We start from the raw sequence: 17,069 nt of genomic DNA, 5'->3' as shown, positions 1-17,069 counted from the left end.
GGAGGAATTCATGGACAGATGTCTATGCAAAAAATAATCCGTGAAATAGCTATTTAATTGTATAAGATATTCATCTCCTCTTAATGTTATTGTATAATTGACATATACGACTCCCTATTGTACCTCCTGTTGATATTATCTAGCACTGACAATATTATATAGCCTAGAACCTCCCTGTAGCTTGTAGTAGCCAGTAGTATTCTTCCTTACATGGTACCTGTTACAATCGTTGTGCAATAAACTTTGACTTTGACTTGACTTGACAATGCAGAGCCCACTTGCAACGAAGCGAAACATGAACGTTGCAAGAAGAATGAATCACGCAACAAGATGGATTGGAGACTGAGATCAAGCACGGTTTGGTTCATTCAGAAGCATTTTGTCACTCTAAGTGGGCCAAGTCTGTTTGTACTTTGAAGTTTTCTATTTTTCTTGTCTGTGAAAGGTCTGTTGGCCTGCTTGTATACGGAACGACTTAACTAGAACCTTTTGTTTTTACTCTAGCTTTCTTTGGTGCTGTGTAATATCTTTCAAATTTCACGAAATTGAGTTCTGCATGAATGTCAGTTTTTTTTATATATTTAGTGATTTGCTGGCTTGAATTTGTATGAATGTATACTAGTGTCTTGGAGCCATATTTCTACAGGACTCACAATGTCGGGTCTATTGACTATCAATCATCACATAAGTTAGATGTAAATCATTCTTCACTTCCTTTTTTGCCTCTAGGCCTTTTTATTTATAGAAATATCAAAGAAAACCTGTATAGAAGAATCCTTCATGTATAAGATAAAAGGAAATTACATCTATTTGTTTCCGAATTGGTTAGAGGCAAGGACGGTGTTACTGTTAACAAATTAGGATGACCCGTCTGCGTCTTGGCGGGACATTGTAGTATGAGAGACGACCTGGCTTCTTGTAACCACATGTCATGGTTCCCAAGCTTGGCTTCTCTTTGCTGTTATGTGCAATACTCATTATCATGAATACTAAAATAGAAACTCAATTTAGCGACCCAGTTCAGTGACCAATCAGTGGTTCACAGCTGCCAAGTGTTTTTGCTTTCTTTAAGAGAAAGCGATGGGCACGAGTCTTAAGTTAAATGATTGAAGGCCCCATTCACTAATGTCTCGGACCGCACTGCCCGGGAGCGCATTCTAGGTGGTGATCGATGCATATGTGAATGTCTTGCCTGTTGTATGAGTTCTGGAGACAGCCGGTTCGATGAGTGCTTGCGTGTCTTGGCATAGCTTGACTGGAGCGTGTCACGTTTGCCAAGCTTGCAGATCGCTTGAAAGATTCCATTGAGTAATCCCAGTCAGTCGCGTTATTCTTGTGGACAACATCGCTCAAGAGGAAAGTGATAAAAGCTTAGTAGCTGCATTATATACCCATTCCATTCATGCTGCCACAGGTCATACTATAAACGGCTCCGCTTTCTTCTCGGATGTAAATGTTATTCCAATTGGGTGAGCATACACTGAAGAGTTGTTCAATTGATGGTCAGTTGAGCGCTGGTATAGATAAGTATTACGGTTAGCCTTGTACGGCCCGTTGGTTTCAATAATTGATATTCTCTTTGAGGGGCCGTTCTTTATTATCCATGCTTTAATACTTTGAACTGGCTTCAAAAGGAAGAACGATTCATTCGTGTCAGTAGGTTTGACTTTTGCACCTCATAGTCATGATTGAAAGCTTATTATATAACAACAAGTGAAAAGTTGAAATACCATTGGGTAACCTTTGGTGAATGCATGATTTTACGTCCACTTCTCTCATGATTGTTGAACACGTTCCAGAATGAGAATTACGAAAAGGCACCATGCCGATTGAGATTGATGTCTTCTTAACAGATCTAAAGATATTCAATATGATAATTCCCTGCTTATGCTTGGGTCACATTTCCAATCCGGGGCCCGGCCGGGCAGTCTTTGGGAACGAAAAGTATGATTTAAAAGACAAATAAAAACACAAAACGTACCAAAGATTATCTAAAAGCATAGCTTGTGCGTATATATTGATATGCACTTTATTTTTTTGTTTCTGAAAATAGCCCGGCCGGGCCCCGGTCGGGAAATGTGACCCTAGCATCATAGATCTACCTACATGTATGCAGGCCAATTTACATACAATTCTATGTAAAAAAACGAGACAATGCTATACATCCCTGTCTCAGCTTGATGTTAACGTTGCCAACATACTGTTCTAAAGTAATAGCATGCATAGCTAGATTGTCTCTACTGTTATTCATATATTTGATTACTTCTTTAAAATTGTTAGATATTAGAAATTATAGTTTAATTGTCATGCATTCAATTGTCGCGCAATAAAGTGCTTCTTCTTCCTCTTAACTGTGGATGTCCAATCATCTCCAAGCAGATATTCCAGTGGCTAACCCGTCATGTCGGTCAATACAGTATCTATTGGCCAAGGCAGTATCCATGGGCCACTGGAGAAAGAGCCAGTTCTCCGGAAACCAGAAGCTTGATAAACGTTACGATTTTGCCTTTCTATATCTGCTTGAAGATTAGATGTCCATTGCCTTGACCGTCTGTAACCCCGATGTACATCTGGAGTTCGACAGTAACCGTCTTGTACAAACATCACAGGACGTAACGGAAATGAAACCACATCTGTGGAAACATCATTACAAACACAGTTGCCTTGTGATGTATTCAAGTGTACCGTTCAAAGTTCTTCCGCACTTCCTGACTTGACAAGCTGTGCATGCGGGAAAATGGGCCGACCAGTAGTAAACACACGTGCACACGCAAGTTTGGGTACCCGGCCCCGTCCTAATTCTTCTTTCGTAATTTCTTTTCTGAATTCTGGGTTGTTCAGTCGGTGCAATGGCGGTTCAGACTATCACACCGGCTTCGCAGGTGTTGGTTGTTTATTGTCAAACCGAACGACTTGTCATACCTACACTAGTCATATCATTTTTGTTTGTACCGCATAACCCGAAATTTGCCCTCGGGCGTAACACACAAAGTACAAGTTGCGTAAAACCATATTGATATGTTTCATCTACTCACGCCGGAATGGACCCCCAAACTTTTTCGATAAGTGTGGTGGATTTTCTAAAGTGTTCGATGTGGGCTCTCATCACACACAGGGTCCCCTGTTTGACGCCCCATACGAGAAAACGTCCCTAACCGAAGCTAGGTACTCATTCTAACTTGAGTAGCGTGATGGAATAAGTGTTAAGTGCCTTAAGGTGTTCGAACCCAGACCCTTTATATAATTAATTGATATAAGTTAACAACTCAAGCCACCTTGCCACCGGTTGATGCAACTTCTGTACCGAATACCTTTAGCACCATGTAGTGATCTTTTGATGTTATGAAATGAGACTTATGATGACTTTCTCGCTACAGGTTGTCGCCCTATGAAGTGCGGAAATTTACAGGACGCCCAACAGATTGCCCCATTTAGCGTAAGAGTCTTCTTCATATGCCTTCCCTTTGTATCGCATAGGCGAACACGACGTTTGTTCATCACCGGTATCTGTGGATTGTAGGTAATGACAATCTTAAGGACCCTTATTTCATAGCTATTATGCGTTCTTCGTCATTTACGAAGTTAAATTTTAACATCGTGAGCTTGAATTAGCAGTCAATTATCAATCAAGCAATGTCTAATGAGAAACTTAAGGACTCTTCTTCTTAACTACCACCTTTTGCATGTCATTTACGTAGTTGCTATGTAACATCAACGACTCGCTTCTTTGTCCCGTCGCAATTTGTTTCAATGTAACGCACGTCATTAATGGGAGAAGAGGAGCGACTCCACTGATTTGTACTAAGGGCATCCTTTGCGCGGAATGAGTGTTGATTGGCGGTAGGTTCAATGAACCCTTGTGATTCCATGTCTGTTGGTATTCCTTTTTTCATCTATCTGGAATAGTAAACTTTTTTGTTTGATCATATTTACTTATGTATACATTATAAAATGATCAGCAATTCTTATTACAGTAAGTAATCAATCACAGTTAAGTAACGACAAAAACCTAGGAGGTTTCAGGTTTTCCTTACACGTTTTCGTTAATGTTTCCAGCAAAATGTACTTGTTTTTTTTATGTGCAAATAAACAATAAACAAAAAAACGAGATCATCAGTATATGGTGAAGTATATCTACTACCCATATTTATTGAGAAATTGTCTATCGCTTATTGTGTACTATAAAGGTTAACCAGTATGTTTTCTGTCGACGTCATATACTATGGCTGCATTCACCCCCGAGATACACACATCTGTTAGTTGCAAGTCATTATATTAGGAGGATATAACCCTTTCTGTGTACAAATAGGTAAATACATCAAAGAAAACATAGACCTTAGAATCAGAAGTGTAAACGATAAGTTTAACTCATCATGTCGATTTATCTAAAGTATGTAGTTGTGTACGCATGTTAATTCATTTGTATCAACTTGCTTGGATGACATTACGAATTTTGCTGTACCTTTGTTGCGTCAATGACGATTACTTCAGTGACCACAATATGTTTTTCCAGCTTACTGCATTACTTATTTCAACCAAGCACTCGCAATCGTTCTGCTGAGCTTGTCGATATATCTATATCCAGGAGAGGTTTGGAGCTCTCTATTCCTAGCTACTTGCAATGTAGTGATTGAGCAGATTTACGTTAACGAGAGACCTTTGGCGTGAGACTAAACAGTCAGTTACAGTCTATTTTTCGCGAGTAATAACAGTCTGTGCCATTAGAAAAAATATCGCTATCAGTATTTCTGACACTTGGCATATCGCTTAGGACGTATGTAGGATCAATACTGTCAGCCGTAACGATACCTTCTAGGTTGCTGGTGACAAGCTTCGTGAGTTTGGCTTACTAGGCAATCATTAGAATTAGGCTGTGGCAAACTGATACACATGCCACCTTCTAGGAGACAGCCATTCTAGTCAATCAAATAGGCTACGGCAGAAGTTGATTTGCCTCCCATAAAATGGCTGTTAATGCCAATAACTACGATAAGATATCTGCCTGCATAATCACGCCAATACACACCTGAATACCAGGCCACTGCCTCCAATCTAATACAATATACATAAATGAATCAGTCTGCCGTACCTTAGTTCGCTGAACGGTTATTCACCTTTTGCTATATCATGTGAATAGCGAGAAGGACAGGCAAAGAAATGTAGGCTACAAATCCAAACTATGGAAATTACGTGTTATGAGCACTCATTTTTTAATACTATGATGCAATATCTGTTGTAATATCATTACAAATATTTATGACTCGGTATAGAAATGCATGTACATCACGGACTAATATTACCCAACTTTGCCAATAACTATTCATTTTGAGTCGAAAGCAAGAACATATGGCGCCCAAAGTAAGCATACTCATAAATTACTTAGCTATAGCCTTGCGTCTGTTCATACACAGGGCCCCAAAAGTAGGCATACCAATGAATTACTCGGCTCATCCCTACGTCTGTTTATACATCCCAATGAAAACCGTGCTCATAACTCGGGAAGTTAGTCACGTTGACGCTGTGTGACAGTCACGAGTGTATCATAGGATACGTGAGGGATGTACGCACGTACGAATGTCTGATGACTTAACTCCTATCCTAGTGACGTCTGCCCTATCTTTGCAATAGTCAACTAAATGTAAAGATATCCTAACTTAGATAGCTTAAAAGTCAATCTGTATTGCGAATTCAGTCTAAATCAAAGTAGAATAAATTCTAACATAAGACTTGGACATACCGTCGACTGGCCAACTCTTTGACTTTGTCAAGGAAAATCTGTGTAAGTCTGTGTTGAAACTTACATTGAACATTGATTTACAATACCCTGACTAAGATTAAAACTGCATGAGAAAAAAAAGAACAAGTAGCCATGGAATGGCAACACCTGTATTTGTGTACGACATGTAACATCTTGTAAAGTCGTCGTCCAGGCAAGTCAAATCTGATTTTGAAAATATCCATTAAAACACGATACCAGCAAATGTTTCATCAGTACATTTCGACCAAAGAAAATGTATAATTGCATACCTGCAGACTCCCATAGCCTTAGATGTGACAGTTTCAGGATACGTTGGACATTTTCTCAGCATAAAAAATGATTAGATTTCATGACCAATAATGAACTAATAACACTCAATGCCAGTATCAACGAAAATACATGAACCAGTTCCTGTGAAACACCATCTGCACAGCCACGTGATGTGAAACGGTACCGGATGGTGCGTCACAAAATCAATTATAGACTTGAGGAAATTAGCAATTATACATAATACATATGATACGGAATTGGAGTGACGTCACCAATGACGCACTCTCTCAAAATCGTCATCGTCGTAGGAATACTAGCCTCTACCAGGCTCCGCAGATCGCTGGAAAAATAGTAGAAATGTGCCAAATAGATAAAGTATCTTCGTTACCTTCCAAGGCGTTTGAATGCTCGATCCTGTTATGTTATGTAATGTTATGTTATGTTATGTTACACCTTTAGTTAGTTATGGCAAGTTTATCACATATTCCCCCTGGTAAGTCTGCATGGAAAAACAACTTAATGTGTGGACATTTCGATTGCCTCAATGAATATGTTTTATTGCAAATTCATGCCCGTAGGCTAATTGCATGTTGACAACGATGTCGAAGTACAAATGTAAAGTAAAACATAAGGCATACATGTGATACAAGATCATACTATATTGCTAGTCTACAATAAGTTTCTATATACTATTATACAGTAATAATGCGGAGTTTGATTTCACCCACAATAATATATATTGTGCTATGTGCAATTGTCGAGCAATGAAGTTCATTCATTCACTTAGACCAATCTCATGTCTGCAATTTTGATCGATCGTGCCCCAAAATGATGAATAGGGTTGCTATCTAATATGTTTTCATAGAAGATTGGGGAGTAATTTTGCTAAAAGCTAATATCTAGGGGTGTATTATTAGCATCAAGGCGGATTTTGTGAGAAAAATAAACCTGTTACAATCTGTCTGGCTTACCGGTAAACTTTACCCAAGAACCAACATGCGCTGAATGCGTGCCTTTGTAGAAGGTCGTTTTAGCGCCAAATGTACTTTATGATTATGTAACATATGTTCTAACATTCTCCCCATAGATACAACTGGTAGGAATGGCAAAACTCGGCTACAACCCGGCTACCATTCGAGTACGGTAACATATGGCCACTGATATGTCGACTGTATGTCGATCCAACATTTCAGCTGTTCTTCCTTATACTAACTGTTCCTATGCAATCTTTGCCAAATTGTAAGGTTTCTAAGTCGATTTAAGTCTGTTCACTTGTATCAAGCAGATTTTCGTATCAAGCTGATTAATGCTGATATGTCATTACTGCTTCGACTAGCATCAGTGCTTGTATGTCTTAGTGTGTTGAACTTTTTAATCAAGGATGATAGAGGCATTTCTACGCAGAAACACTGCTTGAAACCAGTCATTTCCAAAAGGAAAATGTACCGCAAACGGCGTTGACGGGAGAATGTTCATCGGTGAAGCAGTTCTAATACATAAGCTGGTTAGGATCAATAGGGGGGTATTAAAAGGAGCATCGAAGGCCGCATTCATTTAGAGCATACCTGCTATCGCAACATTTATATTACTTCTGAGGATCAGAACACGTCAGACTTACGAAGAAGATCTCTTCCCGAGCGGGGTGAAACGCTCGGAAGGGCGTATTCAGGACAGCCCATTAAACAAGAGCGAGGTTGACGAATCGTGTCATTATCATCCACTTATGTCAAAAACATCTTTCGCTCGAAGGCGTCCAACTTGCTCATCAATCTTCCTACAACAGGCTCACTTGAATTGGAAATCCTGCAGATACAAACCGCGGATGCTCCGCAGTTTTCCCGAGTATCCAGTGGGTGTCGCTCTGACACCTTCCTACATCGGCATACAGATTGCTCTCTGACGGGTCGTACATTACATGGGTGGGGATTTAGTTGAGTGGGTGAATGAGGGATTTGAGTTCCACCTTCATTCATCTTGTACTTGTGGAAATGTTCCTGATTGTTTATGTCACTGAACTTTGGACCACAGTATCATCATCATCATGTTTCATGCTCTGAACAAGTTGGAACGTACACAAATTCTAGCTTCCAGTATTCTTTTTACCTTCGTTGTTCATCATATCGGTCAAGTCTTTCCTCTAAACAAGTTTTCGACTCGTTAAGGTTCTTCAATGTTAAGTATGGACGGCCCCTTCTCCTTCTGGACTAGAGGTTACTCATTATGGCCAAGCAGTCTTGAGGAACGAAAAGTATGATATAAAAGACAGTAAAACACTTGCGTACAAAATTTTTTTAGAGCATAACTTGTGCACATTTATTGATATACACTCAAATGTTTCGTTTCCTCAAATAGCCTGGTTAGGAAATGTGACCATAACATAAAACGGCGCTTTGCAGTCAAGCGAAGGGGATTTTGTAGGCAGATTTGCTACGTGTATGGTTTACTGTAGTAGATACATCAACGACGTCTCAGACCTTCCATTTGTTATATTGCTAATAGGGGTAAGGTTTATTTCTGAAAAACACTGTGGTGTTTTGTGGTTGTAACAGGTCTTGTCATACATCCGTCTCGCAATTTGTAAACTTTAATCTTCTCTGAATGAAAATGAGTTTTTTTTTTAATTGAGAATGATCCAACGGCTGATTGAAAGCTTGCTGGTAAGACTTAAATTACATTGTGTACGAAAATATCGTATATCATCTTTATAATCCCAATTACCGTCACAGATGAACTTTAATTCAATCAGGTGTGGCACCGGTAGCGGGAAACTTCATTTATTCTTTGTGTAGAAATCTAATTCTGGCTTCCGGGAAAACATAACATCACATACACAGTTGCTAAGGATACGCTGTTCTTTTGATAGCGTTACTGTAACTGATGAATAAAACCATGAGCTAGGAGTTATATTTGTCTGTTTGACGGTTTTTCCTTTTGTACTGGGTTCACTCGGAGGTAGCTTCAGGTACTTGCGATATTTATAGTACAAGCTTTGTTCTAACGTCACTTTGAGTTCATGAACAGTCATGATCGCGTTTATCCATTGTGACCACCTCGATACAATCCTTTTAGAAATCAAATCGCGCGTTGAAACCAAGAGAAAGACGCCAACGTAACGCTGTTGCCAGGAGACGCTTAATCAAAATGGGCATTCTCTGTCTGATTTCTGTTTCACATTGCCGCAGACAATTTCGAATGTGCTCCTTTTTGCTACAGTGATGATACTGTGTAGAAATTACGTGTGGTGCTTTTGTGGTAAGTTTCGCGCTGGCCAAGGATTTATAAAATATCCACACACCACTTGCCATGCATGTGCCGTTTTTTTTGCTATGGTATGAATCGTGTAGTTTACAAGTCAATGTGTGTTTATGATGGTACATAAGGCTTTCTTTCTAAATATACCTGTGTGTTTCAATTAGAATTTGCTAAAGGCATTTTATTCTCAAATATTATAAAGACCCATACCCAAAATAACTGTAAGTTTTCTCCTGAAGTCCCAACTCTATAAATGTTACTCCCATCTACAGAGAATGCACAAGTACACCCCTGTGCTCTCTGGTGGGCACCGGCGTTTGCTTTCCATTTTGGCTCCATCAGATTCAGCAGACACCTTGTGACATCAACAGACGATCCTTTTGACCCTATTTCCGCCCAACACATTTTGTTTGCACACTGTAAGGCGAACAGGAGTCATTCCAATTTGCCCACACAAGGCCAAGTAATGACAGGCCTATTGGTTTGCGGAATCTCGCCTGATGTTTGCAGCGCTAACTCGGTAAGGTCGCCAAACGGCAGACAAACCTTTGACTCTGAGCTGACGTGTGCTGGTTTCTGCTCGCTTTGAAGTAGACACAAGAGATGTTGTAACTTGTGAGATGAATGGATATTTTGCAGTCACAGAATACTTAATAGAGAGGAGGGAGAGAGGGAGAAAGAAGGAAGAAGGAAAAAAGAAAGGAAGGAAGGAGGATGAAGGAGAAGGGAGGAAGTAAGTAAGTAGAAAGGTAAGAAGAAAGTAGGAAGGTAGCAAGGAAGGAAGGCAGGAGAAGGGAGGGAGAAATGGAAGAAGGAAGGGAGGAAAGGAGGAAGGAAGAAGGAAGGGAGAAAGGAAGGAACCAATGTGCCTTAGAAAACGTCAGCTATACGAGCTTTTATAACAACAGTGTGCATCTGTAGGTCCCCCGTCAAAAGTGAAGTCATGGTATATATATAAGAATACAAGAAAATACTTTCGTCCTTAAAACTTCCTCATATTTGAACTCAAACTTTACTCAGTTTCTTGGCATTCGTACATGACAGCAAAACAAAGCACAAGGCACTTCACTCAACCAAAGAACCCGCGGGTTGCCTTAAGATACGAGAAGTACGCCGCAAGTATTCCAGGCGACAATTATCGTCTTTTGTGTCCAGAAGTTGATGGATCTGTGGCAAGCCGAACCATTATCTCTTGGCGACAGGTGACTATGTTACCGCCAGTCATGTTGAGAAACTTTCAAAAATTAATAAACCCTTCAAAAACAGATGACAAGGTGGCGGTGTTTTAGGGGATGGATAAATAGGTCTGGTCGGTAGGTCAACATATTGGCGCCAGGTACATAATACGAGGAAAGGATGGGAAAAAATGAAAGGGCCCATATTGACAAGAAAGTGCAAGATAGTCCACTGTACACATTCGTAGCATGCACTGTAACAGCCAATAAGCGAATGGGGACATTCGTCTTTTTAGGATTTGTGAACTCAAAAACCTACAGAAAACATAAACAGGCCAATTCATGGAATGAATAAAAATGAAGAAGGCTTGGAACATACGAAATACCTAAGAACTGACGCACACATACCACAAAGGCCCCGATTTGATCACCACAATATCTCCTGCAATCAAGAAACCCTTGAAAAAACTCTCTAGCATACCGAATGGGAGTTTTGTTTTTCTGTGTGTCTGAACTCACAAAGACGTTTAAGAGCAAGTAACTCCAGAAAAGTCCCAATTTGGCCAGCACAACGTCTCCTACAGTCAAGAAACCCTTGTGGAAACCCTTTAAGAAACAATCAAGAAACACTTGAGCACAGAGAATGGAAGGTTTTTGTCTCAACTCGAAATACGGTCGCGAGCAAATAGCACCCGATACACCACGTCATCATGAAGACCTAAGTGTACGCTTCTCACGAGAAAAAGCCATTGTGGAATTCTAACATGGCGAAACACATGACCATTAGATCATAATTGGTGACCTAGATACTGTTTTTTTGCATAACTTTGCACATCTAACAAAGTGTGCACCGTTACACAAGAAGACGCCATTGAGGAATTCTAACATGGCGAAAAACATCACCATTAAATTATAATTGGCGACCTAGATACAGAGCACAGCGTAAAGTTAGAAAGTTTAATTTTCTTAAATAAGTTAAAATCCTTAGAAATGACTCAGAGGGACAGTGGTCTGAAACTGTACAAAAAGAGACATGTTGATTGTAAAGAAGCTAACAAAAACTTTTGCCGTCAAAGGTGGAATGTTTCCGACCTTTTGCTGGGCTGTGTCGTTGCAAATTCAACATCTGGGATAACATAGCTCTTTTCATGGGCCTTCTGGTGACTTTCCTTTGCGCTGGTATCTGTTTTTTTTTTGTTAATGCCATTGGCCTTCATTTCAACATGAAACCCAAGGCCAGAAACGAAAAAAAAACTAATCTTTTCCTTGATTTACAGATAGAGATCTTTGTCTTTGCCATCACATCAAGAGGCCTCAGTCTCTCGGAAGAAGTGTCTGAATAATTAACGTCTGAACAAAACCAAAGGAAATCAAGGGAGGCCATTGTAGAAATCGATATTGTCTAATGAACCGACTCACAGGCTGCAATTAGCGTGTCCTTGACTGGAAACTGTTTGTGTGGGCCCGAGACTTCTATCACCTCATGGGATGCAGTACGATACACGTAGCTGACGCTAGGGAGGCTATAAGAAACATTTGCCCTTTGTAATATCCTTCGGTTAGTTAGGTAGCCCTGGTTGCACGTCTTTATACAATTGAACAAAAAGTCAAACCCTTTGTAATAGCCTTCGCTTAGTTGGGTAGCCCTGGCTGTATGTCTTTATGAAGATGAACAAATTTGGATTTAGATTTTATTGGAATTGCAACAGTGCAATACACGTGGACACAGGCAGCTATTGCTGATGTCGTGACCCACACACATAACACAACCGTTTTTTACACTTGGCTGGAGTGGGGAAAGTCGTGTAAAGTGCCTTTTTCCCAAGGGCACCGGTGCCGTCAGGGGATTCGAACCTGGGACCCTTGGGTTCTGGTCCGAAAACCCTGCCGTTACGCCACACGACCCCGACGTAACCAATCAAATCAAATCAAATATCCGCAATGAAAGTGATATCCGACTTCACATTGTCTAGATAAATGCATGCAAATGTATTATGACAATGGGCTGCAATGAATTGTTACATAACTGTCCAAACTATCTTTTGGTTTTGAATTCTAGTGGATTTTCATTTTACAAAAACATATTCTTTTGAAACAAATATGTAGGGCATGCTGCAACGTTGAAACTGAAACGTGCTTTTACGGCCCCTTTTTCATGATACACCAGACAGCAATTAATAGCTGAGCTCTTGAAATAAGAAACTCTTGATTTCATAATTGACTCTGATTCAAGATGTAGAAGTGTAATCTAAAAGACGACAAATACAGAAAATCGTTCTTTATGAAATTCGTTGAGTGATCTGTCAAGTCTTTGGTCGCAACGCGGTCGCTGCCTCTGGTTCTGTATCTATATAGCCGGTACAATCGGCCTTTGGCGTAACACATCAACTTCGCTGGCGCGCGGCGCAGCAGCAACTGGTTATATCACGCTGAACGACCTGCCACACCTAACCTTTGCACATCTGACTGCAAGCGTTATTTAAAGCTATGAGGACGCCCCTACCATAGTACGCCTCATGTATGAAGGAGGTTAACCTCCTTGGTGTAAGTCAATATACATTCCCTTGTGAAACGGCTCACTGGGTTTTGGCTGAGCGTAGCATCTTCACATTCAGTGGATTGTAGGTTAGACCATTGATCTTTCACCTATGGGATTTTGAATGTCTCAACTAATCCTTGACGATCGGTCGAAGTTTATTAAGGTTGAATCGGCAATAATTCAACTAACTAGGTCAACTGTGCAAACTCTAGCGTAATCCGCATGCGCAGTGTCCCAGGCGAGTATTTGATGTTTTCTGCTCTGATTGTTTGATCTGTATCATCGGTCACGCCACGTTACAACATATTAGCAACGACATAGTCAGAAACCGCACCGGCCAACCTAAACTATCCACGCTCATATAAAAAACAAGAACTTTATAGATGATTCAGGGTGCTTCTAGGTACCTGGAATCATCTTGAATCATCTATGAAGATTACCTTACTCTAATTAAGGGTCGGTACAGTTGTATGCACTATGGATCTCAATCACATTGTATGTTTAATTATTCAGTTATGTTGTTACTTTCATTAATTTGATATGCTTTACTTCAGTCATATCTTCCTTACTAGTATCTTTGTTCAGAAATTTGCTTAAGTTTGGCATTGTCTTTGTCTAATCTTATTCAGCTTTTCTTGTAGCGCTGTAAAATAGGTTACTGTACTTGAGTGTAGCGCCACTATGTCATGTCCATGTGTATCTTGTTTCTGAATGTAAAATAAAATAAAATTTAAAAAAAACTAGACTACGTTGGCTGGGTGACGTTGTACGACTGTTCAGTGCGACCTTGAGATGGGCTGCAGCTGAGAGGGGATGCAGGGGGCAGCAGCAAACAGAGCAAGGTGAAAATCAATGACGGCCCGCCTCAGTGGAAGAACTGAAAAGGGCCGAAGATGAAGATGATGATGATCCGTTACGTCATCTGTGACTGTCTTCACCGCCGTTTTTTTAATAACTGAATTGGTTACCATATAAACGGCTATCTTCACGACCGTTCATTTATGTGTACATCCCGCACACAGTTTTAATGAGTATCCCTTTAACATTTGAGACAAAGGTAGAGATAAGTTTCAGACCTCGATGATACATTGCTGTGTAAATTGATAGAGTTAAATACTCAGGACAGCGCGAACATTTATACATTATTTTATTCAACAGCGTTGTTATGATTAAGTCAATTTGGTTATTTTACTTTTTACCTCGGAAGTGACCTTGCTATGGCGTGACTTTATCTCATTATATTAACAATCTGTTGTTTCATGATATATTTCACTCATTGACGTCATTTCTCATAAATATAAGGGTCTAGTTTCCGTCAATAATTAGATGATATTTAGCACTGCTACGATTTCCACCATCTTGAAAAAGTGGAAAGTGTTTTGTTTTCAACGAACTTCCATCTCGTTCTAGGTCTTTATTTTGGAAGTACGCACGCTATGAAGTCATTACAATCTCTCATAACATTATAATCTCAGACAATTTTCGTGAAATTATTTTTGATAAAAAGGATCTTACAAACGTGGCATTACCTAGTAGATCATTGAAATACGTGTGAATGATATTAAACATGCGAGCAAATCGTGTGAAGCCAGATCACATTATAATAGATAAGCATTCGATTTAGGACTAACTTTGAAAAGCACCTTCGAAAAGACTTGAAGGTGGTCTTTTCCGGTAAGCCTTTGAAAACGTTAATTTATTAAATGCACCATGTCATTAAAGAAGAAGGCTCTTAACGTTTATGTCCTCGACTTTTTTTTGTAATTGTGATGCTCTTGGTGGCATGGGTAGCGAGGGCCAAATTATGACTACTTCATGACACATCTGTCACGCATGTTATATTCATGCAAGGCACATACAATGGCATAACTTTATTATGGACGCCAAGAATGATTCAGCTCATGGATGCAGCTCTTTCATTAATTGTCTTGTAATTGTCTTGTAAATCCATGGTAACAATTTAAGAAGAAAGTTGTTTTTCATCATTCAACATGTAAAGGTACAAGACACATTGGTGGTACTTCAGCAAGCTGCTGATATAAGCACTACCACTGGAAATTTCACATTATAACGAACAATGTTAAATACAAGTACAATATAGAATAGCAATACAGTAGTGGGATTGGGATATGGATGCCCGAGATGGAAAAGAAGAAAGAAATTCCCTCTGCTCCGTATATCTAAGCAGCAGAGTCCTTGTATGTTTACTTAATAATCGATGTCTGATTTGCTTCCTTTTTCTTCAGCTCTTTTGTAATTGTGCTGGCTTTTACAAATTGGTCCTAATTTGAATGATTATCGAAGGTAATCACGCTTTTCACGATTTTCACTTGTATAATAGCACTCCAACATATTTCGACGATTCTCTAGGTTATACAGTACTACAACTTTCAAGTTTTTGAACCTTTTCATAATTGCCCAACAATGCTCTAAACTGCAATAACCTCCGGAACGTAAAGGATAGAATAACTATAGGTGCATCATTGAAAACATGTTTGCGTGTTTTCTATGTAGGACACGCAACCTTGCTGTTCTATGATCTTATGTAAACGCATCACTTTGACGTTCGACAACCATTCAATTAAAGAACAACATTTGTTCAAGAGACATGAGCCCACCAAGCAAATATTACTTGTAGAATCATTTATGAAATATAGTAGTGGTTCTATACCAATGGGTTGAGTCCTCAACCTTTTTTTAATCTTTATCTTTTGTCACAAAGCATTCTATTAGTACCAGTCACTAAAGATCAGGACACTGGCAGTTTAGATAAAAAAAGACAAACTGCAGCCCATTTTCATAAAGCACTTAAATCTCTAAAGATCATTCAGATAAGGGTCAGTGATCAAATTTTACAATTCTGTGATTACATGATATCGCCTAACCAATGTAGTGTTACCTGGTTAACCCTTAAAAATGTCGATGTGATATTTTTCTGAACCAGTGAACACATTTATCACAGGACACTGCAATATCTGGCGATTACATATGATCTCTTGGTGTTATATACAATTCCTGCTCAATAATATAAGACTTGATACTTGTCATGCCCATAGTTATGGCCTTACTTTCAATAGATGACTTGAATTCCCTCAAAGATCTTGGATATAACCAGATTGCCCTCAAGCTGTACCCAACAGTAAGTGATTTGTAATCACAGGCGCTGTCGTCGAAAGCAATAATCACTAAGCCCCAGCTAATGACAGGGAATCCTTTGAACTGAACTCTTGAGGAGGAAGACAAATGCGTCTTGACAAAGGTAAATAGCTTCTGGGGAAAAGTCAGACCTCTTGCTGCTGAGTCAGTTCTTTCAAATGGATTTGAAGGATTCAAAGTAGGTGTGCCTTGGGTAACGTTTTATGAATAAAGTGGGCTATTCAATGAGTATGATTTGAGAGAGGAATGCTGTTATTAGATGTAATATTTATGTTTTGGCTCAAGCCTGGCAAACCTGCTAATTTGATGTAAGCTGTTGGTTTGTTTGATGCAGCCGTTTAGATGAGTGGATTCTGAAACCTCCCAAAACAAGATTTCTCACATCGCTTATCTCTGTAGCTTCGTTTTTCGCCGTGTAACTTTTATTTATGCTTTTGAGGAGAGTGTTTCGTATGCATATGACCATTTTGGTTTGTATTCTGTTTGTATTTTTCATTATGTACATATGATAGTGTATAGCTAGCTCCATACAGGAACGCCGACAATAACAGTCATAACTCGACACCTGACGTCATAAATCGACACCTAAATCATAACCTAGATATTCTGCAACATTTCAAGGATACTTTCCTTCTTACATGTCTACACTGATAACTTCTTTGGATTGAACTATTACAAACATTGTCATACCTTACCACTTCACATCTAACTCCCACAATCTACGTCGTCTAAGAAAAGAATACCAACAAGTCAAATGATGACTACTTCATCAAAATCCGCCATGCATATTACTTTCATGCAAGACACGGATGACGGTTAGAATTATACATTTATCATAACATCACTGAATCCAATTCTGAAAACAGAGTCCACTAATGTAGCTCTATTGTTCATTGTCTTGAAATCCATTGTAACATTT

Source organism: Branchiostoma lanceolatum, chromosome 16, assembly GCF_035083965.1.
Source record: "Branchiostoma lanceolatum isolate klBraLanc5 chromosome 16, klBraLanc5.hap2, whole genome shotgun sequence".
In the NCBI taxonomy this organism is placed as follows: Eukaryota; Metazoa; Chordata; class Leptocardii; order Amphioxiformes; family Branchiostomatidae; genus Branchiostoma; species Branchiostoma lanceolatum.
This window is presented reverse-complemented; position numbering follows the sequence as displayed.